The sequence below is a fragment of the Lissotriton vulgaris genome, chromosome 4_1 (genome assembly GCF_964263255.1).
Source record: "Lissotriton vulgaris chromosome 4_1, aLisVul1.2, whole genome shotgun sequence".
NCBI lineage: Eukaryota > Metazoa > Chordata > Amphibia > Caudata > Salamandridae > Lissotriton > Lissotriton vulgaris.
The window spans coordinates 843,876,717-843,902,786 of record NC_141691.1 but is presented as its reverse complement, the minus strand read 5'-3'; the positions used below and the strand labels follow the sequence as shown (position 1 = coordinate 843,902,786).

At 40.9% G+C, this 26,070-nt stretch overlaps 1 protein-coding gene across 1 annotated transcript in view; it reads right to left on the bottom strand.

The window, feature by feature from the left end:
• The window catches only part of SERPINB5 (serpin family B member 5), a 133,761-nt gene extending 110,578 nt beyond the window's left edge, over positions 1-23,183 (bottom strand). The window contains exon 1 of the mRNA XM_086965165.1: positions 23,040-23,183. The gene's annotated coding sequence lies outside the window, so the exon portion shown is untranslated. The remainder of the gene's footprint in view (positions 1-23,039) is intronic.
• Positions 23,184-26,070: the final 2,887 nt, after the last annotated feature.

Genomic DNA, 26,070 nt, shown 5'->3' with positions numbered 1-26,070 from the left:
TTATTACGCTCCTAGTGCACGGTGACAGGTGACAGCTGGGGAAAACGCGCACAGTGTCTTGTAGGACGCCTGGGAAGGCAGACTGGCTCTCACCTCATAGCTTTAACTTCTTATTCGCTTATACTCCAGTCATACTGCATCCTTCTGAAGCTACGCTGACCTTTTTTCCTTTAAAGTTCATTCCTTTTTGCTTTTCTTCCCACACAAGTTCTTCTTCTTCCTCTTGTGTGAGTGTGTGTGGAGAGAGCACTCAAAGGGGAGATGGTTAACTTCTGCCCCCTGCGCAGTTCAGTCGCCAGTGTTAGAATTATAAAAGGAGTCTAAGGCAAGACACCAGATAAACAAGTCCGTTTATTAACCATCCACTCTCCTCACTGGAGAGTGTCCCAACATTCTATCACAAGCTTCAGGGCAGGACATACCAACTGGGTCAGAGGGGAAGGGGTGGATGGAAGTGGAACGTACCATTAGGAGAATTAAGTTACAACAACTACATTGCCTTACTTTGTGCCACTGAGGGTGTAGGGTGTGTAGGGCATTGTTTTTGTGCAGGAAGGTGCCCCTTACAAACCACCTTACAACAAAATGGTGCCAGCACAAGTGAAAAGGTAGAAATGCTCAGTATTCTTTTAAACATGATGCATTCCAGCCCTTTCTCTGTCAAGTAGTGCTGCACAGCAAGATAACTTGCAGCGCTGCACTGCAAGACAAACTCATAAATATGCCACTTATTCCAGGGGTCATGTGGGTATTTCCCATTCTCTGGCAAATCTTGTAATTGCCAGTTTTTGATGCAGGGTGTAACCATGATGTTCTGTTTACGCAGGCTTTGTTCACTCATTTACAACTGTTTAGCATCTTTAAACCTGCTTACTTGGATGAGAGACTCTATCGATGGGGACTGCTCCGTTGGCAGCAATCACTTTCTAATATGTTATTAATCCGGATTTTGACCATGTTCCTCTTCTGTTTATCTGACCCAAAATAGTCTGACGCTAAAACAAGGTGGTTTGAAATGCTTTATGAAACGGCCAAATTAAATACATTTAAAAAGAAGATTGAAAAGTCTATGGAAATTACATATTCCCTTAAATCGATTAAGGCGCACTCAGATTAGGGCCAATCTGTAAAATAAGTGGACTTCTACCCAGGGGTGTAGCCATAAGGGGGCATTTGGGGTGTGGCAAACCCCAAATAAATGTCTTCTTGGTGTGGATATTGGTTTAGGGGGCCCTGTGTCTGAGGCAGGTTTCTTCATTCTAACTCAGCCCGGGTACTTGCAAATTATCATCCCTCACACGGAGCTTGGTATTATAAGTCTTTATTCTTCAGCATGTAACCATTAACTGAACATTCTACATCATGAATTCTATGACCCACACCTATGCAATTGCGTCACTGTTCTACGGAGTCCATCCGGAACCAAAAGGGCCTGGTCATCTCTAACTCACAAGAAACTAAAATAGTTTAGTTTAGTTTTTAAATTTATAATGCGCAATACCTACCCAACAAAGGGTTTCCCGGCGCAGAAGACAGGTCCAGGTGTGATTGACAGAGCATGTTCTATTTATCAAACAACCAAGTTTTTAACGACTTGCGGAAATTGATATAGTTTGTCTCATTGCGGAGAGCAATCCTAAGCAAACATTTTATTTCAATGAGCCTACTGTTTCTTAAGAACCACATATGAGAGCATTTTTAAGTACCGGAGTTCAGGATGTGTGCTGTACAAAGACCTCTTATCTTTTTTTTATAGACTAGAATTTTGCTCCATCTATCATAAGAATATAGCCCATGTTTAGAGTTCACATGATTACTGATTTGTATCTTAGTTCACCAATGGCACTTTAATTGGAGGGGTGAGCTGTTAATGTTACTAAGTTCATGCTTAATCACTTTTACTAAATGTCTGTCTATGCATTAATATCTGATGTACTAAGGTGAAACGCTTAAGCCATGTTAAAGAGAATACACTTTTTTGAATTTTGAAGAGCCTATGACATATTTTTTCATCTTGTTTGTTGCATGATAACATGGCATATGTTTTCATGGCTTCCCTCATGCATGGACACTTTGAGCCAAGACAGACCCACAGCTTTGCTCACCTTTTTATGAATTTGCTTGCACTCCAACCTCTAATTTTAAGTTGGAATTAGTACATGGGGGCATCAGTCACTTGATAAAATGATTTGTAAAAGGTGAGGTTTTGAAACATGGATCCCTCTATGCAACAATGTGACAACTGTACCATTAAGGCTTCTCATAGGTGAGACGAAAAAGAGTGCATGCATTGAGAACATATTTAAAATATGAGATCCCAAGGCAGGGACTCCAGGCCATTGTGTTGTACATGACTGTAGTCATGAGTAGCCAGAAATAACTACCAGGCTGAGGAAGCAAAGGCAGGGGCTTAGCTTTAGGAGGGTATTTGGGGTGTGGCATCCCCAAATGCATTCTTGGCTTGGTAGTTGGATCTGGGGGTCCTGATTTGGGTTTGCTGTGTCTGTGTTGATTTTTCATGTTCTTAGTTCTAGAGCTTTTCACTTGTTCATTTGTTGAAATGGAAACTTTTAGTATGGAGTTTACCAAAAAAATAGTACATCTACATCCATAGAAGTACTTTTTGAATGGATGCAAATTTACTACTGTTTGGAATTTACAAATATTGGCAGTAGCAGGCTTAGAAAACAGTGCCAGTCTTGGGTTTCCAGGCATACTATTGGCAAACAGCCTAAAGATGATGGGGTGAATGCTTGAAAATAGTCTTATCGGTGGCAATCACTCAGGGTAGCATTCCAATTCATTTTGTTCCACCCACTATCACACTCTAAACAGAGGGCCACCTAATTATTATCTCACTGGCCTTATTCCTCAGGGAAACAGTTAATTCTGAACCTTGGTCATCTCTCCCCACCACTCTGCAGCCCACTGTTTTTTTTACTTGGGAAATGTGTGATTCACACCCCTCAAATCTTACTGACTAAGCTACACCCCTGCTTCTACAGAAAATATTTCTTATTAGAAGCATAAAATAGGGTTCCAATTGGAGAAACCCCAGAGGTATGTAGACCAGTATCAGACATGTAAGCCACAGATTATCGAAATGTGGGTAAGTTGGGAAAATGATATCAGTTTTAAGACATCTACTTTTCAAGAAAGCAACATCTGCATTTTATAAATCAAAATATGATTAGATTGGAACTGGACCATGTTAACAATATTTCCATTTATCTTACTTAAAACCGTAAAAAGTAAGTAGGCAACCCAATGTAACCAGGAGTTGTTTTTGAATGGGATTCTTTTGACACACAATGGAAATCTGCCTGCTTGTCAATGGAAGTCAAACGTAACATTTGATCCTTAGTATTAAACATACCACCAACCCTACCTTGACTCTGCCAGTCATTATAGAACAGTCTGCTACATCTAGCTCCAAAAAAATCCAACAAGTCATTTTCTAATGTACCATGACCTTCTACATTATTTTTTGTCTCTGCTTTTATTTTTATTGATGAAATGCAACGAGTTGCCTGGACGTAATCAGGCTTAAAGCATCATACATCACATATAGATTCAACAATAAACAAAAACAGTACGAAAATACACAATAAGACAATTGCTAAACGTAGCCATGAGATAAGCTATTAACAAACACCCCCAAGACTCATCTTGCAACATATTTCTCCTGATTGTGCAAACTTCATTCAAAGGAGTATCAATTGGAGCTATTCAGTCCACTGTTCTTGGCTGTTGAGGGTGCTCCCTATGACCATCCCCAATCAAAGGGATTCCTTTGAAGTGGAATCCCTTTATACTTCAAGTCCTCAAGATGACACCTTGGAAGTAGTGGGAAGTCTACTACAAGAGAGAGATCTACAATCAATAACTCCAGTCCACTTGATCATGAACCTTGCACATCTGGCAATGAAAGAACATTTCTTTCGATTTGAGGAGACCATTTACCTACAGATATCGGGGACCAGCATGGGAAGTGTCTTCGCTCCCAGCTTAGCGAAACTCTATGTCCACCATTTCGAACAGGAGCATGTTCTGACATCTACTAACCCGTTCTTTCAGTCACTGCGGACATGGAGGCGCTATATCGACAACATTTTTGTCGTCTGGCGAGGTAATGTCGAAGACCTTCTACTATTCCATCAACGGCTGAACACGAGGAACAATCACCTCTGATTTACAGTAGAACATGATAAACATCAACTAGCATTCCTCGACCTCTTGATAAAAGCTACATCCACTGGCCTAAGATCAGAACTTTACAAGAAGCCTATGGCCCACAATTCTCTATTGAGTTACGACAGTTGCCGCCCGAGAGCTTTGAAGAACAACTTGCCATATGAACAATTCTTAAGGATCCAAATGAACTGCTCCAGTAAAAACACCTTTAAAGAGCACGTACACAATCTGGAAGACCAACTAATAAAAAGGAAGTACTCTAAGAAGATCATATGTCAGTCAATGAAGCACACGTCCAATAATAACCGCAAAGCTCTTCTTGAACCATCCATCAAAAACGAAAAATCCGAAAGAATGACTTTTGTCAATACTTTCAACACGAGGTCCAACCAAATACAAAAAATAATCAGGAAACATTTGTCCATTTTGAATACTGGTGGAGACCATCTGCCACCTCCTCTGTTTACTTTTAAACGGGGGGGGCAAACTTGAAGGGTAAACTAGTACATGCTAGACCGAAGAGCAAAATACCATGAGCAGTGGGCACCCTCTGGGATCAGCCAGCAGAGGAAGGTCACCACCCATGCGGTACTTGTGCCACATACCCCCAAACGTGCAAATCATTGAGTTTGGATATCGGCACTGACCGTCCTTGGCAACAGAAAAGATTTACCAACTGTAATAGGCAGAATTTGATTTACTTAATTACATTCCCTTGCCAATTGAAGTATATTGGCATGACTACAAGAAGGATCAAAGTTCGTATATCTGAACACAAGAGCATCATTCGGTGCCGGAAACAAGCCACCCGACTCACAGCCCATTTCCTACAAGCAGGGCATGGACCTACAGAATTCACATGGACTGTAATAGAGCAACCGTTTATTCCAGAACATGTGTCAGATATCAGTAAATACCTATATTCCAAGGAACAGAAATGGGTATATAGACTCAAGACTGAAAAGAGGATTAATTGAGGATATACCTTGGATGTCATTATAAGGGTGTTGCATGCCACTTTTTATGCATGATAGCCGGCAGTTTTGATCGTTCACTGTACCAGGGCTAGAGCTTTGATAACATTTAACCAGTTCCTGCCCATAAAAAAACAATTCAAGCAGGTTTCAGATATTACAGTCAGCTGAAGACTAGGTGGGTGAATACAAGTAATTTGAAATATAACATCTTTCTGTTAGTCACCTAGATGGGATCCTTTTCCCTATTAGTAAATACCATTAAATGGCCTCAACTTAAAGACATCATGAACACACCACTTCTCTCATGTCCCTGTGAAATGAGACATTGTTTACTTTATATGGGTTGATAGGAAGATAATGTAATGATGCTTTGGTATTTTTAGCACCATCCTTTACCTGTAGATCCAGGAATGAGGTTTAGGCGCTAGAGAGTGGTCACAAAGGGTCAGTTTGAAAACCTAATTATAATGCAGTAGATAAAGATTAGCTCCAAGAATATGTTTATTCCATCTTCCCCCAGCGTCCGCCACATTAAATGTGAGTACGATAGCAGGTTTGGTTATGTGCTACGTCACATAGCAGGCACTATTGATGCGCACGCCGGAGGTATTAGGTTGGCGTTAAATATCAACAATTGTAGTTACAAAAGATAGCTCTCATTAACTATGAGATCCTAAAAGCTTTTCTTACTAGCCTACACTTCTCTTGAATAATATATTTATTAACAACTAGAGTGTAACAAACGTAGGTAGTCAGTGCCTTGTGGACTACTTTTCCTAAAGAACCCATTTGCATAACGTGGCCCGCGATTTTTAAGTAGTTCTTACTAATCATAAAATTTCCGAAACATTTCTTGTTAGCCAAACATTGTTTCTAAATAGGAGCTTTATTGACAACCGTACTATCTCTTTTTGACAACAGGGTCTTGTGGACTACTTTTCCTAAAAAACCCGGTTGCATAACATGACCCGTGATTTTTAAGTAGTTCTTACTAACCATAATATTTTGGAAACATTTCTTGTTAGCTAAACATTGCTTCTGAAAAGGAGCTTTATTGACAACTTGGGCAAACACAGTCGGACCAACTCTAGACTACATCTCCCAAGTTCTCGGTTGTCTTACGTGAGCTGTGCACCCACGTGACCCGCTACCTTCTGGCCAGGTCAACAAAAATGGCGTTGCAGCAATGCCGGTTACCTCCCCAAGTCAGCTCGGAGGGACGCCAAGGAGAACCGACGGACAGGTAAGTGCCCATGTGTTTTTTTTACCGCGATTTGCAACTTTTTTTACTGCGATTTGCAACTGAAATTAATTAATGACGACGCTAAATGTGTAGCCTCTCTTCGTATACATTCCAACTTTAGATACGAAGGAAGTAGAGATATGTTGCAGTGTGATAAGCGCGGTCTATTCTAATCTGTTGGAGATACGTTTGGATGCGAGGCTAATAGAGGTAGACCGGGCAGTTACTAGTACGGGTCTTCTTCTTCTTCTTCTTCATTTTTACAACGAGACCAGTGAAATGACTCGAGGTGGTTAAAAACAGAAATTAGTGTTTTAAAAAATGCAACCAGGGTGCTCTTTGGGGACCCAGTACTACGAGAGTAGTTGGTTCACAGCATAATATAGATTGGTTTTAGACTAAGTGGGCAAGTGTCTCCAAACCACATTTCCACCACAACAGAGCCACATGAAAAGTGGTCTTATTACATTTGACAAAGTGCAGTGGATATTTTGTATACAGAGTTTCTATACTAAGGTTTATTGAAGATTCACTATACACCAATTGAAGATGATGGGCATTTACGTCATCAAAGAGATCCCTGATTTATTATCCTTTTGTTTTTACTAGAGCGGTGCTCCCCTTACCTGAGCTGCAGCCAGGTGAGGTGATGCTTTATCCTCCTACCTAATAAGTAAGCGGATCTATACCTCAAGAATAGGTTTTTGCTTATATGCCTTTATGACAAATAAGTAAACAACAAGGATGTTTAGCTACTAATAGATGTACATATTAATGATGGCATCTTTGTTTTCTTTCTTTCCTTTTTTCCTTGCGTCTTGTTCTTGGCCTGATTACTCTTCTGGTCTAGATATCAGTTCTCTGGAGGAGACTTTCCATGACCTAGGATGATCAGGTGACATGGTTACCAATTTTTATTATTCTCACTTTCTTGCAGTAGCGAATATGTGGTCCTGACGGAAGCAGTGGACAAATAATATCCACATCTGCTGAAACATGTTGACCCATGATTCTAGAAAGCAGTTATTTGGTGAATCTGCTGTTATTTTGCACTGTTTTTAAAGCTTGGAAGATTTGAGAGATGTTAATAAATTGTTCTTTTCTCTCTTCTCCCCAATTTTACACGCATCACTACTTCTTCACTCTCACTCATTCACGCACTGCAAATCAGTTACCCTAACACATTTTTGTTTGGTATCCCCTATTACAAAATTCTATTCCCAATGGTTTGGCGGCAACCACCCTAACACTAAGTGGCTGCGAGCATATTCTCCTTGGTTTGAGGAGAACCCATATGATGACAAGGGCAGTATCAAACGGTGACTGATGGGTACTTTTTATACCCTGGTGATATCATGCTGTGCCTCTAGTACACACGGGAGCATGCTATTTTTCACTATTTAGCTGTGTCTTGAACAGGACGTATAGGTGATTCCACAGACCCATAGACATTTTTTGTTTTTGTAAGTGTATCCCCTAGGGGGTTGTGTCTATGTATTGGTCTATAAACATGCCCTGAGACCCTCATTCAAACGTATGTTTCTGACATCCCCAATCAAGCCATCATCTAGCTTTCAGAAAAAATTTAAAAAATATATTTTCTGATCCGTCTGTAACAGTTACTCATTCACAACAAAGTACCTTGAGAGGCTCCAGCTTGCAGTGCCAAGTTAAAAGCATGCACTGTTATGGTATGTTAAGTTAAACCAATTTCTAAATTGTGCATTCACTGATTGGCTTCATGGCGCTGAGGTAACTGAAACATAGCCTGCAACAGGTCATTACTGTTATGCTAACCTCAAGAGCCATGTCTTTAAGAGCTTCCCAAATGCAATGAAGCAGGAAGTGAACCAGATATCTGAGGGAAGAGTATTCCAAATGTGCGGAGCCAGTACCGTAAACCTGGAGCCACCAATTGTTTCCCTTTTAAAGATAGTGAGAAGATTTGCATATGATGACCTCAGATTGGGCCCGGGAATGTGTCTTTGAATACGGGCTGAGATTAAAGCAGGGCTGCCCGTCTGCAGTGATTTAACAATAAGACACCATGCCTTGAATATGGAACGCTGTGCTACAGGTAGCCAGTGCAAGTTTCTAAGTACGGTGTAACGTTATAATTACAGGGCTGATTATTTTGTACTCTTTAAACCATTCATTCTTAAGAAGTAATTTCAGCAGATTCCTTGATCAGGGAAATCACTACTATGCTGAACTTTCAGGGTAACTGTTCAGGAGCTGTTTGGTATAGTTAGAAATACACATTAGCTAGCCTGTTAATTATGAGGTCGCATTAGGTTGCCACACAATCAGTGCAGCCAATTATTCCCAGTCCTACTTATATGCTTTCTGATCAACTATTTGCCAGCACATGCTTTATCATTCAGCCAGACTAATAAGTGACGCAGAAAAAAGGACATTGAAAGAAAAACATCACTACAGCTTTTAACCTTATCTTACTTTGGGCCACTTACAATCCCTGTGATTAGCTCCCATGAGGACTTATAATGAAAGTAGAAGACAAATTAGGTGTTTTATTTGTCTCCACTGTAATGAATCAATTGAAGATGCATTCTTTACATTCCTTAAACGCTTTATTAATGGAAAGCAGGAATCACACAACGTCCATGCCAGGTGCAGTTGCAGACTCTCATCTGCCGAACAAAGTAATGTTAAGCATGTCATCTAGAATTTCTACCATATCATAGCAGTCTCAGGCTGGCTGAGACTGTCTGATAATATATGACATATCTCCTTCCTTCCTTTCCTTACTAACATAAGAGTAATAATGATAAAAATGAATTATGACACAAATGAGAATGTACAAATGAAACCCAGAATGGGTATGGAGTGGGACACAGGGCGGGTAAGTGGGCAGGGGTGGGTGGGAAACATACACAAGGCAGGGCAGGGTCAGCAACAACGCCAAACTATGCACAATGTTGCCTTTTAAATGATGTTTTCTTGGAAAGCATTAAATCACCTGTTCATAAAGCAAAATATACAAATCTACTAATTTTCCTTGCAAACAACAACAATGGAAGGTTGCTCACATGAAGGTTACTTACATATATAATCCTTCAAATTGGTAGGGGTTTTTTCTCCCTCGCACTTCTTTCTGCTTGCATAGAACCACTTGTCTCATATGCATGTTCCCTTGAGGACCTACTGGCAATGTTATGATTTCTGTCTAACCCATCATCGCTTACTAATGGCCATGCAGACTCAGATACATCCACCTCCCTCGAATCAGAAACCCCTCAATTTTGATAGAGCGCTACCCTCCAGAGATTCCACGTTTGACCACTGTGCAATTTTACCCAACTACCACCAACAACTTAATTTTGTAAGGACTCCTAAACTTGGATATTCCTTTACTCCCTCGACCTGTTTTGACCTTCACTTATTCACCCTCTTGAATAACCTTAGTACCACTACTCTGAACTTCCGTTACATCTCTTGTGTGACTATTTTTTAACCATGATAGGACCAATTTGGTGGCAGGTTTCCTGGCAGGCATTAATTTTGATGGGCTCTTCTCCATTCCTTCATGCACTGTTGTATGATATGACCACAGTATTTCCTTAATAGCCTGCTGTACTGATACTCTTGATGCAACAGCTAACTGAATTGTCCCATTCATCAATCTGTTCGCCCTCTCACACAACCCGTTCCCTTGTGGATTATAAAGTGAGGTACATGCATGTCTCAAACCCACTTTCCCAAAATGTCTTCCATCTCCTTAGAAATTAGCTGTGTGCCATTGTCAGTAAGAACTACTGATGGAAATCCTTCTCTTCTGAAGACTTAACTTAATACATTAATTGTTGACTCTGTAGTAATGCATTTCATGAAAACAACCTCCACCCACCTTGACCCAACGTCCATCAAAACAGCAGCAAACCTTTCTTGGTCTTGCAAACCATGGTAAGGTCCAATAAAATCTAAACAAATCTTCTACCAAGTCACATCAGCATCAACAATATGTTGTGCATAAAACTCTTTGCCCAATCCAACATGTAATATTTTCTCTGCTTCTCTACAACTGTCATAATTTTCAAAGCATTTCATTATTTGTTTGTTCAAGCTTGGCCACCAAAATCTGTCCTTCACTCTCTTCTCTGTTAACGCTTGCCCCGGGTGACCCTCATGTGCTAACCCAATCAAACTACCCCTCATGGACTAACCACTCACCTCTCAACACTACCCACTCATCTAACATGGAAAACTAATTTTGGGGCAGATTTACGTTTCCTGGCGCATCCCTGCAAATCAGCAGGGATGCGCCAGGAAAGATGCGTCACGCAAGTTTACCCTTGCGCCACCACAGATGCGCCGCATTGAAAATGCTGCGCATCATGGGGCAAGGATAAACAGACGTGTGTCGCATCTGCTGGCGTAACGTTGGCGCGACACAACTCCAGCACTGTTCCAACTCTGCCTATGTCCAACATGGTGCGTCAAGCCTTACGCCTGCTTCAAGCAGGTACAAGGTTTTGATGCAGCAGGGTCGGAAAAGTGACTGAGTGGAATCTTGTAAATTTCACTCAGCCACTTTTGCGAGGCGTTCCTGGGCCGGAACGCCCCCCCCCCTGCTCCGGAACGCCCACATGAAACTTGACGCAGGTTACATGTGGTGCAGGGCTTTACAATGTGACGCATTTCCATGGATGTGTCATGTTGTAAATACCCCACAACATGGAGCTGTCTTTACGCCACCGTTGCGTTACGCAATGGCGGCGCAAAAGTGGAGTACGGGGCTTGTAAATCTGGCCCTTTGTATTTTATAGAAAGGTCTAAGACCTTCCTGTATAGTACTTTCTCTCGACAAACCTTCCTTGATCATCTTCACAACACCCTGAAGGGTATCATCCTCCTGCATGCTTACCACACATGAAATTGTCCAGGCCCTCAGTAATGTCCACTTCCAATTCCTCAGACACCACCTTAGTGTCCAGTAATCTTGACAAGCAGTCTGCCACTTTGTTCCTCTACCCAGGCACACATTCTACATGACACAAGAAATCATGTAACCTCACAGTCATGTGTGCCAACCTCCCCGAGCAGTTCTTTGTCCCATCTGGACCCAGCACTTTAAATAGAGGCTTACGATCAGTTATCAGTGTAAAGACTGCACCCTGCAAAAATACCCTGAAATGTCTGGTGGCCCACACGGCTGCTAGTGCCTCATGCTCTATCACTGAACAATTCCTCTCAGCAACTGTCAAAGAGCTAGAGGCAAATGCCACAGTTTTCTCTTGGTTGCCATATATTTGTGCTAAAACTGCACCAATACCTACCGCATTAGCATTAACAGTAAGCACGGTGTGTAACTCTGTTCTTAATGGTACCAAGATTCCAGCCTGTTCTATATTATGCTTTATCAGGGTGAATGCCTTCTGTTGCTTTTCACACCACATGAACTTACCTCCTTTCCTTAACAATTCTCTCAATGGCTGTGCCTTATGTGCAAAATCCTGCACAAACTTGGAGTAGGTCTCCACCATTCCCATGACAGATCCAGGCACCTCAACATTCACAATGGCACTGACTAAGTCTTGTTTGGGTCATATTCCTTCCCTTGTTATGCGGTACCCCAAATAGTCCACTTTCTCTACTGCAAGCACACATTTTTCCTTCCCCAAAGTTAACCCCACCCCACATAAGCAGGTTAATATCTCCCCCAATGTTCTGTTATGATCCCTGTCATCAGTTGCATAAATTAAAATGTCATCTAGGAAAAAAAACTACTTTGTCGATACCCTGTAAGATTTCTGTAATAATTTGTTGAAAGGCACTGGCTGCCGAACATAGCCCAACCATAAGCCAATTGAACTGAAATGTCACTTCTGGTGTTATGAAGGATGTATACCTCTTTGAATTAGAATGCAGTTTAATCTGGTTATATGTACTACATAAATCGAGTTTTGAAAATACTCCTCCCACAGACAGTATCAAAATGATGTTGAGTAATGTTTGGAAGTGGAAAGTTGTCCATGATCACCTTTCCGTTTATACTCCTCAAATCCACACAAAAAGGTAGCGATCCATCCTGTTTCTTGGTGATAACAACTGGAGGCAACCATTCTGCTGCCTCTATAACCTTATCATCAAGCATTTGCCTAATAATGTCTTTAACTTGTGTTCTATCTGCCGTAGGTATTCTCCTTGCAACATGTTTGACTGGCACCGAATTCTCCTTTAACCTTACTTCATCATGAAACTCAATAGCCTCCCCTAACCTGCCCTCAAAGACCTGTACATTATGATTGAAAATGTCCTGTACACCACTATCATCAATAATATGGCCTGTTGTTTTGCTCTTATGTCCACCCTAATGTTCAAATCATATTGATGAGTCCAACCTAGTATAGCTGGTCCCTCTGGGGCAATGTACACCTTGCTGTCAGTCCCCAAACATTATTGAATCCTCCATATAGCCCAACACTCTAGTGTTCGTACCCTGGTAAACCTTCAGGACCACACCAGAAGAGATTAGTGCTTCCGACACTGCATTGAATATCCCCTTGGAAATAATGGTATATAATTATCCTGTGTCCACCATTAAGGATAACACTTCACCATTAATATCAAAATCAGCCTTTGGTAAAATACTATTCCTAACCATATCACTAGCCTTTTCATCCACCTTGACCATCAGTACCCTATGTTTGGTATCTTCATCTTCAATGCCAGCTACTTTCCTAGTAATAGCTTTGCACATGCGTCCATAGTGCCCCTCTTTCCGCGGCGGTGGTCCCGTCAAGCACAAGGATGCCTCTACACCACTGCAACACAACCAGGAAGCTGCGGTTCTCTGACAGCTGTGGCAGGGCTGTGGTGGTCCGACCTCTTGAGTCCTAATAGGGTATTTGGGAGACGGCCACCGCTGGTCACCTGCGAGTCTGGCTGTCCACGGACTGACAGACTCATAATCAGCCCCCATAATATGTTTGAAAACCGAAGAGTTTTTCCAGAACATCTTACCAAAGTATTTATATGGAAGGGTACCCCTCTAGGACAAATCCTTTGCAATGCATTAAGCATGCCCTGTGGTGCAAACGTGTTATGTGGGGTAGGTATCCTAAAAGAGCACCAACACTGAGTAAGAGAGCAGTGGTCTCATATCTATGTAGATATGGTGCTGTCCTGCTCTCTCTTCCTCATGTAATGCAGAAAAGCACATACACTTCGGTTGCTGAGCTGCACATTCTAAGGGCATCCCATAAGAAACCAAATTGGTTCTTTCAACAAAAGCCTCTGCTCTTGGAAAATGGTGAGGTGGAAGTGGTTGACTGGGGTCCTAGAGGGACATAGAGAAACCCAATTCCATCATGCATCCTACCTAGCCTTTGCTCTAAGTGTATTAAAGGCCATTCCTGCTTAGCACATTTGATAGAAGAAGGACGTTAACATTTGTGGAATTCCTTCCTATTTCAGACACTCGCCTCATACTATTAACAAACTAAACATCTCCACTTCAAAAGAACAGGGTTTCTATACCATGTTCAGTCTGTAAACACAGGTTAGAGGCATTGCTTACAAAATGAGTTTCCTGATTTTCAAAACAGGGGTTTGTCCAATCTACTGGTGAGTGGGGGCAAGAGACGCCTAGGCAAGCTACAGTGATTTTTTTTCTACAACCTAGCAGGCCCATAGGAATGAATGGGGAGTAATTCCTTATTTGCGATTAGCAATTAGCGAATCGCAAATAAGGAAGCAATTTCAAGGGTGCCAGGGTGTCCAAAGGACACCCTGTTGCACCCCTGAAATGGTAATGTACACTGGTGTTGCGCACACACATGTCCCAAGGACATGTGTGTGTGTAACATACAACTCAGTAAAATGCACTAAAGTGCATTTTTCTAAGTTTTTGCTATTTACCACGAAGTTAGACTTCGCGGTAAATAGCGGCCCCAGATTGCGAATTCTCAATTTTGAAATGGTTCATGCATTGCATTTAAGGAATCTCAAATTGAGATTCCTTAAATGCAAATAATGGCAATGTAGCGATTTCTAAAATTGCGATTTTTGCATTTGGGATGATGCATCCCAAATGCAAAAATACAGCTCGCAAAGGGCCAGATTCTCAGAATCTGGCCCTTTGCGAGCGGATTTTGGTTTGATGAATCTGGCTGTATGTTTGAAGGGAAGAGCGAGCATATGTTTAGATGGGAATGATTAAGTGGCATGGGGGGGAAGTTGTCCACAGCTATTAAAACGATAATGTGGCAGTGCTTTTCTGGCTTTAACCTTTTTCAGTGACTACATTATTCCTTTAATTTCTTCTGATGTCTCAAATCAAGATTAACATGGTAGAAGCAGGGTTTCAATTTGTCAAAATAAACAGTGATGACCTTTTAAGAAGTCTGCAACACAACAGTGTATTACATATACTGTAAAAAATGCTTTACATTATCTGCTGCATGCACACAATATCCACACATTAATCACTACCCTACTTTAGATTGCAGAACAAAACTAGACTGCATTCAGTTTGCTGGCTAGGACACACAGCATATTAGGTATTCTAATGACCTTTTACAGCTCCACAAGATCAGGTAGCACCGCATAAATAATATAAGCCAGTCTATTAAAGATTTGTATAGCACTCTGATCCTTTGCAGCCCCAGAGCCATATTATTGTTAGAAGAAGCGTTATCTAAGACAGTGGCTCTTAACCTGTGGTCCGGGTACCGCTGGGGGTCCAAGATGCCTATTCAGGGCTTCTGCGTTTGTTTAGAAATTTACATAATATTAACGGGCTAATAAAATGCATGTAAATAAACAAGAAAACTATCAAATTTAACATTTGTAAATGTTCAAAACATTTAAAGGAATCTTAATTTTGAAGCTAAAAATGAAGGAGAATATTTAACAAGGTTTTGCATCGCTCTTGCATCTTGCAAGGCCATAAGGGAGACACAAAACGTAAGTGAGATTTATCAAGGAAAGCAAGGCACCTTTGTGGACCTGTATGACTTGATGATTCAAGAGTAACGCAAGGCTAATCAAATTGCTGCCTTGCGTTACTCTGCTCCAGGGAGGAATTCAATGGGTGGAGCATGGTTGTTTCCACGCATCCACCTATGGATTTTGGCTCATTCCCAGATTTACCATTAGTGGTAGACCTGGAAATGTGTCAAAATGCTACACATCCCCACATGAGGCACAACAAAGAGAAATATCTTTATTTGTGCAGGAAGGTTCCTTCCTGCACAAAACCAATCCCGCCTACAATGCATGCAAGATGTCTGTGTTGGCCATACACAGCCAAAAGTGAGCCAGCGCTAGAAAAGGACAGGAATGTTCTGTGTAATGTTAAATACAGCAGATTCCTGCCCTTTCCTGCAGCACAGCTAGGTGACCTACTGCACTACACTGCGTGAAAGAGTGATAATCTGTCCCTAAATTGGTATTCTCATTTTGATTCATGGGAGCCCTGCAAGTGCATCAAACTGAATATATTATGGACTATGGGTTGCCTCAATTGAATTTAGAAGAGCTCAAATCTTCCCATTGAAATTTAAATGTATATTTTATTTTCTCTATTTGTGAATTAAATGAAATATTTAATCATTTGTGTATTTGAATGCTTGTTTCCATATTTGTGTGCATTGTTTTGCAGTTCAAACAATTGAAATTGCTTAGGCCGGAGTCCCTGGGTTCCAATAATGACTCAGTAGGGTCCCCAGATTCAATTATGATTCATAGTGGGGTCCTCGGATTTCAGTAATTATTAAGAGGGGGGCACATCAATCAAAAAGTTAATAACCACTGATCTAAGACGTTCAATTTTATTTCATTATATTTTGTCTGGTTTTGGGCAAATATAGCATCCATGTGTGCAACTAAGTGGCTTCATGGCCAGAGGGCCTATTTTAAGACAAGGCTTCCTTCCTTTCAAACTACAGGATGCTAGTTTTGGAACACGTGTACCTTATGTCTTTTGATTACCTTTCAGGACATAGCAATTGTACTTTGTTGGATAGTTGAACATTCCAACAAGAAGGCTCACAACATGCAGGTTTTTGTAGCAGTTCTTCCCGTGTAGGATCATTTGTCTTGTATCTTTTCTAGTAAATTCTAGTTTGAGCTTACAATCTAGTATGTTCTTTGTTCCATGATAACCACACGATCGAGGAGACAAGGAGCATTACCAATTACTTAAGTTTGCATGGACCACAGATTTAAGTGGAGTATTTTCCGTGCTGGTGGAAGTCACCCATTTTGAATTGCTAAGTCACACAACAAAAAACCTTGCCTGAACCAATTAAAAGAACAGAACAAGGTATTCCTACAAATGATTGCACAGGTGCAAGAATTTACTACCAGAGGGGACTTAAAGGCAGGAAAGGATGCTCCCTCATGCCCCTTAGACTCTGGCAAGGCAGCAGGCCTCTGCCCTACCTTTACTTGCCTATGGTATGTCAACTGGGAGATTGGTGTATCTGCACCTAAAACTCTAATCTCTTCTTAGGGGAGTTCACAGATAGCAGGTCAAAACAGATGCCTGTGGCACATGGAGGATATCCTGGCTAGTGGTCCTGCCTAGTCCATCAATTCTTTCCTAGCCCTATGAAGGACTAATTCGTTATTGTTCAGGAATACCTTTTTCATAAACAAGGTCCATTAGATGCTGTTTTCCCAGTACTCAACAAACACAAGGCGATGATGGACAGAGCGCCAAAACTTTTCAGACACTTACCACCAGTCACAGATCTGGGTGCATCCATCATCGATCTTTAGCTCACTTTGCCACCACAGTTCAGACACAGCTATAGGCAAATCAGTCTTGACCCTGTGCCTCATGGGAACAGTCCAGACCAAACGGCCAAGCCATGTCTTCCCTGGACCGGAAACAAGCATCCTGGGAATGGTTTCGGGCTAACATGCCTCTTCAGCCAGGTTAACTTGAATCCAGTGGCAAAGTGAGCAAGGGACCCACGTCTGGTCATACCCTGCCACTTAGGACATTCAAAGCAAACACAAGGAGATGATGGACGGAGCGCCAACACTTTTCAGACACTCACCCCCAGTCACAGATCTGGGTTGAATCCATCATCGTTATTTAGCTCACTTTGCCACCACAGTTTAGACGTAGCTATATACAAATACGTCTTGACCCTGTGCCTCATGGGAACAGTCCAGACCAAACTGCCAAGGCATGTCTTCCCTGGACCGGAAACAAGAATCCTGGTTCAGGTTTTGGATAACAGCCCTCATCAGCCAGGCTAGCTTGAATCCAGTGGCAAAGTGAGCAAGGGACCCACGTCTGGGCATACCCTGTAAACTTAGGGTGTACAAAGCAAACACAAGGGGATGATGGACAGAGCGCCAACATTTTTCAGACACTCACCTCCGGTCACAGATCTGGGTTGAATTCCTCATCGTTCTTTAGCTCAGTTTGCCACCACAGTTCAGACACAGCTATATGCAAATCAGTCTTGATAATGTGCCTCAGGGGAACAGTCCAGACCGAACTGCCAAGCAATATCTTCCCTGGACCGGAAACAAGCATCCTAGGACCGGTTTCAGGCTAACAGCCCTCATCAGCCAGGCTAGCTTGAATCCAGTGGCAAAGTGAGCAAGGGACCCACGTCTGTGGGATGGGTATGCCCAGAGGTGGGTCCCATGCTCTCCATGCCACTGGAGTCAAGCTATCCTGGCTGATGAGGGCTGAAAGCCCTAAACCAGTCGTAGGATGCTTGTTTCCAGTCCAGGGAGGACCTGGCCTGGCAGTTCTGGCTGGACTGTTCCCATGGGGCGCAGGGTCAAGACTGATTTGAATATGGCTGGGTCCAAACTGGAATGGCATGATGAGCAAAGAAAACGATGGATTTAGGCCTAGATCTCTGTACTGGGGTGAACGTATCACATTTTTCAGCATTCTGTCCATCAATTGTTATTTTTGCTTAGTGTTTTCCCAGTACTCAGCATGCCAATAAGGAAATGGCTATTGGACATGGGCGAGGTGCTCTGGATGTATAGCACCATTCAGCCCCAGCTCCAGTCGACTCAATGGACATCCGCTGGAGTGATTGCTGACTTTGTTATAGAAAACGTTATTGGCAGTGACTCCGCTCTAATCTTTGAACAAGTTCCCTCAGATAAATATGTAAGTGGAATAATGTAAAATAGGTAAAACCTTACCAGACTTCAACCAAAGAGATATAGCAAAAAAGGTAATCCTCCCAGGTAAAAGGTAAAAATCGCTGCATTCTCTCAATATGATATGGGGAAAAACACCTGGATCAGATTTTACCCCACCTCCTTTCCCTTTGACCACATCAAATTTCATGCTGGCGATTTGGCCGCCTGCTAAAAGGAGCTGCTAATGCTGCCAACCACACTTTGAAGTTCATTAAATCTTGACAGAAGATAGCTGATAATTTGGTACCCAAGAATGGTTGTTGCAGGTACTGCTGATTTGAGTTATACAGATCGAATAGATTACTACATTGAATAAGGAAAACTTTGTAAATGAACTACTCTGAGCAATAACTGAATGGATAGGGGAAATAAGAAGAATTCCTGATGCCCTGCAAGTCTTCAGGTTAGGGCTTTCTGTAATTGATTTCTCTTTAATGCCTAATGGAGATAAATTTAATGATAAAGTTATAATCTGTTTACCCAAAGTGAGCACTGGGTAGCAAAGTGAGCATTCTCTCAGTTTTCCTAACAAACAGATGACATTCATCAAATATGCTGACCTGTATGCCATCAATTGAACCAGACGGCCAGAGTAAATTAGATAGTGAAAATTAACTTATTATAAGCAAAAGCAAATAAATGTTCTAGACAAGATACATGAGGATCACTAATTAGAAAGAATAATTTTCAAATGGTACTTTAGCGTTGTAATTCTCCAAGACAGCCTTGGTGATATTACTCTGCCAAGATCAAGACATGAGTGCATCATACATCCTCTAGCATATTCAAAGTATATGACGTCAAGACATGTGGATTTTACCTATACAGGATTGGGGTCTAGCATAAGCACAGAATTGTAAGATTACTGCCAGGAGTTCAGGAAATCCACATAAAATGCATTTACATGCAATGAATCTAAATGCATCTCATTTACATTCTCAGAGTGAATATGTCCAATGTGTCATAGGTCTGGCTCTACAGGGCTCATGTAAAACACCTCTGGCATAAGGAATCAATAACCAGGAAAACCTGAAATATACTTTGAGCAATTCAAAAGAAGATAAGGACAATAAGTGTAAATCACGCCACTTCAACTCTCATTTTAAGATTTAACTAAATCAGCTGGACATTTCCACATGTGATCATGACCTTAAACTTCCATCACTGCCTGAACAGTCAGAGACCAGTTAGCGATTTATTTATTTATGTATTAAACCAATGTCTATAATAAACGTTTACCATGTACCTATGAGAAACTCTACCTAGGATCTGGAGCAATATCTTGGGAAAAGTGTCTGATGAGGTGCTTGAGACACTTTCTCTCAGATAAAGTGAGCACGTGGTTGCAAGTGGTGGGGACTGGAACTATTATTTAGGGACCAAGACTTATTGTCCATCTTCAGACTTTGACCAAGAGCAAGAGAGAGAAATGTAGAAAGAGAGAAAGTAGGAAGCAAAAGATAAGAAACATTGACAAAGGTAGCAAGCAGGGATGAAAAAGAACTTGTTACAGAGAGAAAGTGACATGAAGTATTGCATGGTGAAGGAAGACAGCAAAAGGTGATATCAAGAATATCAAAATAGACATTCAACAGACACAGAATTTGGCAGCATCAGTGATGAAAAACGTAACTGTAATTTTTTTCTAAATTAAGCACTGGTTTCACATGTCGGGTCATGATTTGAATGGTGCAGCAGGTGCAGGGGCACTGGCACAAAAGTTGTCAGAACTCCTTAAACACCTAATACTGCTATATTTTGTTAATATAAAAGCAGTCACAATTGCAGTTATCTTGCAGTTTAAATGGGCTTGATTTAAATGGTGCAGCAGGTGCAGTGCCACTCGGACCAAAAGTTGTCATAACTTCACTGAAAACCAAATATTGCTAGATTTTACTACTAAACTGGCGGTCAGATGTGCAGTTATCTTGCAGGCAACAGGGTTATTATTTGAATGGTGTAACAAGTGCAGTGGCACCAAGACCAAAAGCTCCCGGCACACCACTAAACACTGATTATTGCTACATTTCACAACTAAATAGGCAGTTATAAATGCAGTTATCTTTCAGGCACTGGGGCCATGATTTGAATGGTGCAGCAGGTGCAGTGGCACCAGGCCAACAACTTGTCAGAACTCCTCTAAATACTCAATGTTGCTATATTTTACTATTAAACAGGCAGTCATAAATACAGCTATCTTGCAGGCAACTGGGTCATTATTTGAATGGTGCAGCAGGTGCAGTGGCACCGGGACCAAAACTACTCAGAACTCCTCTAAACACATAACATTGCTATATTTTACAACTAAACAGGCAGTCATAAGTGCAGTTATCTAGCGAGGACTCAGGTAATGAGTTCAATAGTGCACCAGGTGCAGTTTCACTAGGACCAAAAGCTCCAGGTACTAGACTAAACACCTAATATTTCTATATTTTACTACTAAACAGGCAGTCGCAAGTGCACTTACCTTGCAGACAACAGGGTCATTATTTGAATGGTGCAGGATGTGACGTGCACCAGGCCCGAAAGTTGTCAGAACTCCTCTAAAACCTTATATTTTACTCCTATAAAGGGCAGACACAATTTTGGTTATCTTTCAGTTAAAAGGGGCTTGATTTGAATGGTACAGCAGGTGCAGTGGCACCAGGGCCAATAGCTCTAAGGACCCCCACTAAATGCAGAATATTGCTAAATGTTGCTACTAAACAGGCATTCACAAGTGCTGTTATCTAGAAGGCACTTGGGCCATAATTTGAATGGTACTGCAGATGCATTGGCGTTGGGGCCAAAGGTTGTCGGAACTGCTCTGAACACCAAATATTACTATATTTAGGTACTAAATAAGCAATCACAAGTGCAGCTACCTTTCAAGCACTTAAGTTATGATTTCAGAAGTGCAGAATGTGCAGTGAAACCGGGACCCAAAGCTCTAGGAGCACCTCTAAACACCAAACATTGCAATATATTACTAATAAACAGGCAGCCACAAGTGCAGTTACCTTACAGGCAATAGGGGCATGATTTGAATGGTGCGGCAGGTGCAGTGGCACAGGACCCAAAAGTAGTCCGAACTTCTCTAAATACATAATATTGCTAATACAACAATTACTTCCATTATGTCTCTCTTTCATTTCATATATCAAAACGTTGCTATTACTTACCAGCACTACACCACTAGAAACACCACAATATATTGCCTTTTTATACATAAAGAAGTCATAACACTTTAACAGACTTTCTGTAACTTATATTGTACAACTACTCATCAAGATAAAACTTACAACAGAAAACAACTTGTTATTAATCACATAGGTGAAACTTAATTCATTTACCATTTCTTGTTGAGGAAGAGGCCTTCGTTGCTCTCAAGCAATCATTTTGGGAGGTGTTCCCACTTAATTGTACATAGATGCAACCAGCTTTCTGCTAAAGGCAAATAGCACGGTCTATGCCCTCACTCTGAGATGGCCTGTGCATTGGTGATGATACTTTTTTTTATTACGGACATTAGCGCCTTGTTTACTCGCCATCATGAGTTTTGGCTCAGAATGGGGAATAACATGCGGATCCCAGAATTACTGGGCCCATTGCTGCATGCAATTCTAGAATTCAGGGCTTTTTCTCCACACACATCATCAGCGGTTGGGAAATGTGAGCACAAAAAGCAAATACTCGTAAGCTTGCTGGGCGGTACTTTCACAATTATCATCTGGAACTACCATGCCACACAATTTAGGATAAAGCAAACTATGTGCATCCTTTAATGCGACAATACGTCCTTTAGAGATGTACTAATTACATATCCCCTTGTGTCGCTCCAATGCGATAAATAGGCAGTAATACAACTGTGGCATATTTCAGACACTCTAAACGAGGGATGGTTAATTGAAGAATAATCAGAAATACCCCTGGTATCAGTCGTTCATTGCAATTGTTTTCTGGAGAAAACTGAAGAGTCGACAGAAAATAAGTGTGGAAAATTTCTGACGCGAAATAACTTGGCTGAGAACCAAAACCTGCAGAGCAAGCTTATTAGTCATACGAATAATTCTGCTTAGTTCAGAAAATTGTGCATACATCGGCACACGCCCAGTGTAACAACATCGGTACATTTTTTTCAGAGGGCCGAATTCTCAGTCCACATTCTCAGTTTAGAAAAGCAAAATTGTGCCTAACATCTCGCGTCAAAATCTTAAAGCGATTTCTTTGCATCAGTCTGAAGATCTACATCAGATGAATGCACGAGTGTTGGTATACATTTATTAGCACTCGAGTAAACAGAAACAAGAATTTTCCGAATAACAACACTAAACGCGCTCAGAGGAACGAGTGATGACGTAGGGATCCTTTTGCTACATTCATACATTCAGTAAGTTAACGTACTTTTTTTCTTTTCTGATGCTCTCTATAACAACATCCATTCTAGCATCGCTTCCGAATGCGTTTCTTTAAAATAACTATTTTCCAACACTTACCTTGTTTTTTTAATTGGAAGCAGATGAAAGGAAAAGTTGGAGCAGAGCAGCTGAAAGGCTTCGGCCTCCGCAGCTAACGTCTGAAGAAAAAGAACGAGTCTTTTAGCTCACCTGGACTACATGCCACTCCTACAGCCTCTGCACACAACTTTTTTTTCAATCTACTTGTAATGTTTCTTGGCAACTCCTGCCCACAGAGAGATGATTCAGGCTGTGCTTGTGACTGCGGCATCCAGGCAAGCATGCTCATGCAGGACTTTGCAGCTCCCAGATACAATTGATGAAAAGAAAGAACTGGAAACTCGAGGGTGAGGTGTAGCTGCAGGAGACACAATGAGAAGGCCCTGGTATTTTTATTCATGTTCTCTACTTACAAAAATGTTCACACTTGAATAGCTCCAGGAAATGACATCACAGAAAAAGCTACCTTAATCACGGGCTGGGGGTAGTGAAGGTTTTGCATTAAACCCCTCTGTTGATTAGAATCATACTAATATCAAGGACAGAATATGGAGGACAAAATATTGAAAAATTAAGTGCTTATAGGGAAGGATAGATTTACTTTTCCTTACTCCATATCTACGTACCTTGAAGATATATGTACCACGTCGATAAATATCTGTGGAGTTAGATATAGAAAATCTATACTTACGTAAGTTTTTATATTTTATTTTCGATACTTTGCCCTCAATATGATGTTTCATCTATATTGTTGATTCTGTATTCAGAAGGCACACCATTGTGGAGCACTGAATTGCCACTACAGAAGGAGTGAGGTTCAAATGATCACCCTTGCTTTGGGAAAGGAAAATCCTAGTGTCTCCATTCAGGTGCTATCAAACCATTTCTTTTGGGACAGCAACACATCTGTTTATATTGACTCTGAATATGAGTTGATGGGCCAAGTATTGACATCAGTACATGCCTGGTACATGCTGGATGGAAAAGTACATTGTGATGGACGTGCACCCCTGCCCTTAGTAAAGATGTCTAGATCCCTGTTCTTGACTTTGTTTGGTCATGGGCAAACACGGATCATGCGTGTGCCATGACATGGTCTTGTGGCAACGTAAAGTGTGGTAAAAATTGTATTACACGCTTACTCTCCTTACTAATCTAACTGTACTGAACCCTTTACGATTAGACAGTTTACAGCACTTCCATTTACCATAGAGGCAATGATCTTCAGATGAATTTTACTCTGCCGATAGAAGGGGTGGGAATTAGGGTAACCAAACACCAAGTTAGCCGTGCAATTGGGACAATTAATTGACAGCCAACTCACATATTTGAACTAAGAGTTAGGTACACCATTCTCAGAACCATGCTGTAGAAATAAATAATAGCAACAAGAAGACCCAACCTCCTAAAAACGTTGCGTTGAGTTAGGTTTATACGTACCAAATGCTCTTCAACTGCAATGCAAAACAGAAGAAGTAACACATGATGTTCTGTCAGAGCTCGATTATTCTCTCTACAACACATTAAGTCAAACAGCACAGTTTGAATGGAAGACTCAATAGGACTCAACAATAGACTCAGGCAAATATTTGATTGTTTATTGTATTAAATATTCAAAGTTCATTGCAATAAGCAGTTTGAGAAGTTCAGTTAAGAATATCACAGCTCATATAAAAATGGCAAACAATTAAGCAGGCTCTATTGGATGATCATTATTTAAAATCAAATTCACAGAGTTATAGAGTCCTATCACTATTAAGGCAGAAAGATAGTTCGTTGTCTAACAGCTCAAGTCCTACAAAGATAGGGAAAGGGTTCCGAATTAAAGTCCATTATGGGTGAGTCGATTAGCATAAACATATAAATGAAAAATGGAAATTATTTGGCAAAGAAGGTGCAGTCCATTAGCTAGGGATTGTAGCATCAGCATGGCAGTCCAAAAGCAAAAGAAAGTTAAAAAATCATAGAGTTTTTAATACTGTTTGAGTGAGGTGGCATCATACGATCCTCAAAAGACCACCGTATGGTTGAAATCATGAAATGTCACCTGAGATACTGAAAACTTTGGTAAACTTTCCCATGGCAGTCATGAGAAATTATAGTTTTGAAGGCCCATGTAGGCCTAATACTGGTGGAAAAGAAACAAGAAGTTTAATTATAAAGTAACAGCTTCAATCCTGTACCCAAAGGAATATTTGACTGTGAACTTTGATCAAACATTTTGGAATGTTGGGGTGTACGCATGTAGAGGACAAATAAAGCAACATTTCACAAGTAGAAAATAAATTAAGCCATGGGACAAGTCAGCATTAGAAAAAAAGCTTTTGGAAAAGGCCTTTAAGTTAGCACCACACTTTTAAACGAAATGAGCTCTATCCAACATCAAATATAGTGAAATGAAATCAATTCACAAAAAGATTATGTAAAATGTTCACCTATCATTATTACAGGAAAATAGCTAAAGTGTTAAATACCCTACATTTTCACAAAATTCATAGAAGTACATATTTTTCTAAAGTCATGCTACAGAAATAATTTTTATATTTTCATAATTTATAGAAGCTCTTGTATTACTATGCTAGGTTTCAAGCTTGCGCTTCATTTTTACACGCTTGTGTACCAACTTTTGTAACTGGTGCATTCCCAGCAGAAAGCATTTGAAACACTACGAGACTTAACTGTGCATCAAAAATTCCATCAATACACATTGATAAGTAACATATGCATTAGAAATGTAAATGTATTAGTATTGTCTTGTATATATGTTTTATTTATCTTCAGGTTTCAAAGCACGCTTTTGCGGCACTTCCACTACATTTGTCTAATTTTTTGTGTCACTGTGACTGACCTGTGCAATGTGTAAACTCGGATTATGAATGTGTTGCGTTTTATGATTTTATAAATCTTGCTTATAAATCAGTCTTGTTACATGGATTTCGGCCTTTGGGACCAGAAGGGGCACCCAAACCACTACTCTGATAGTAGTGCAAGGCTACTGCCTTTACCAGGAGTTAAGCAGAACAAGTGCAGTGGGTGAAGCTTATTGTGTAGTGATAAGGCCTTTTTGCCT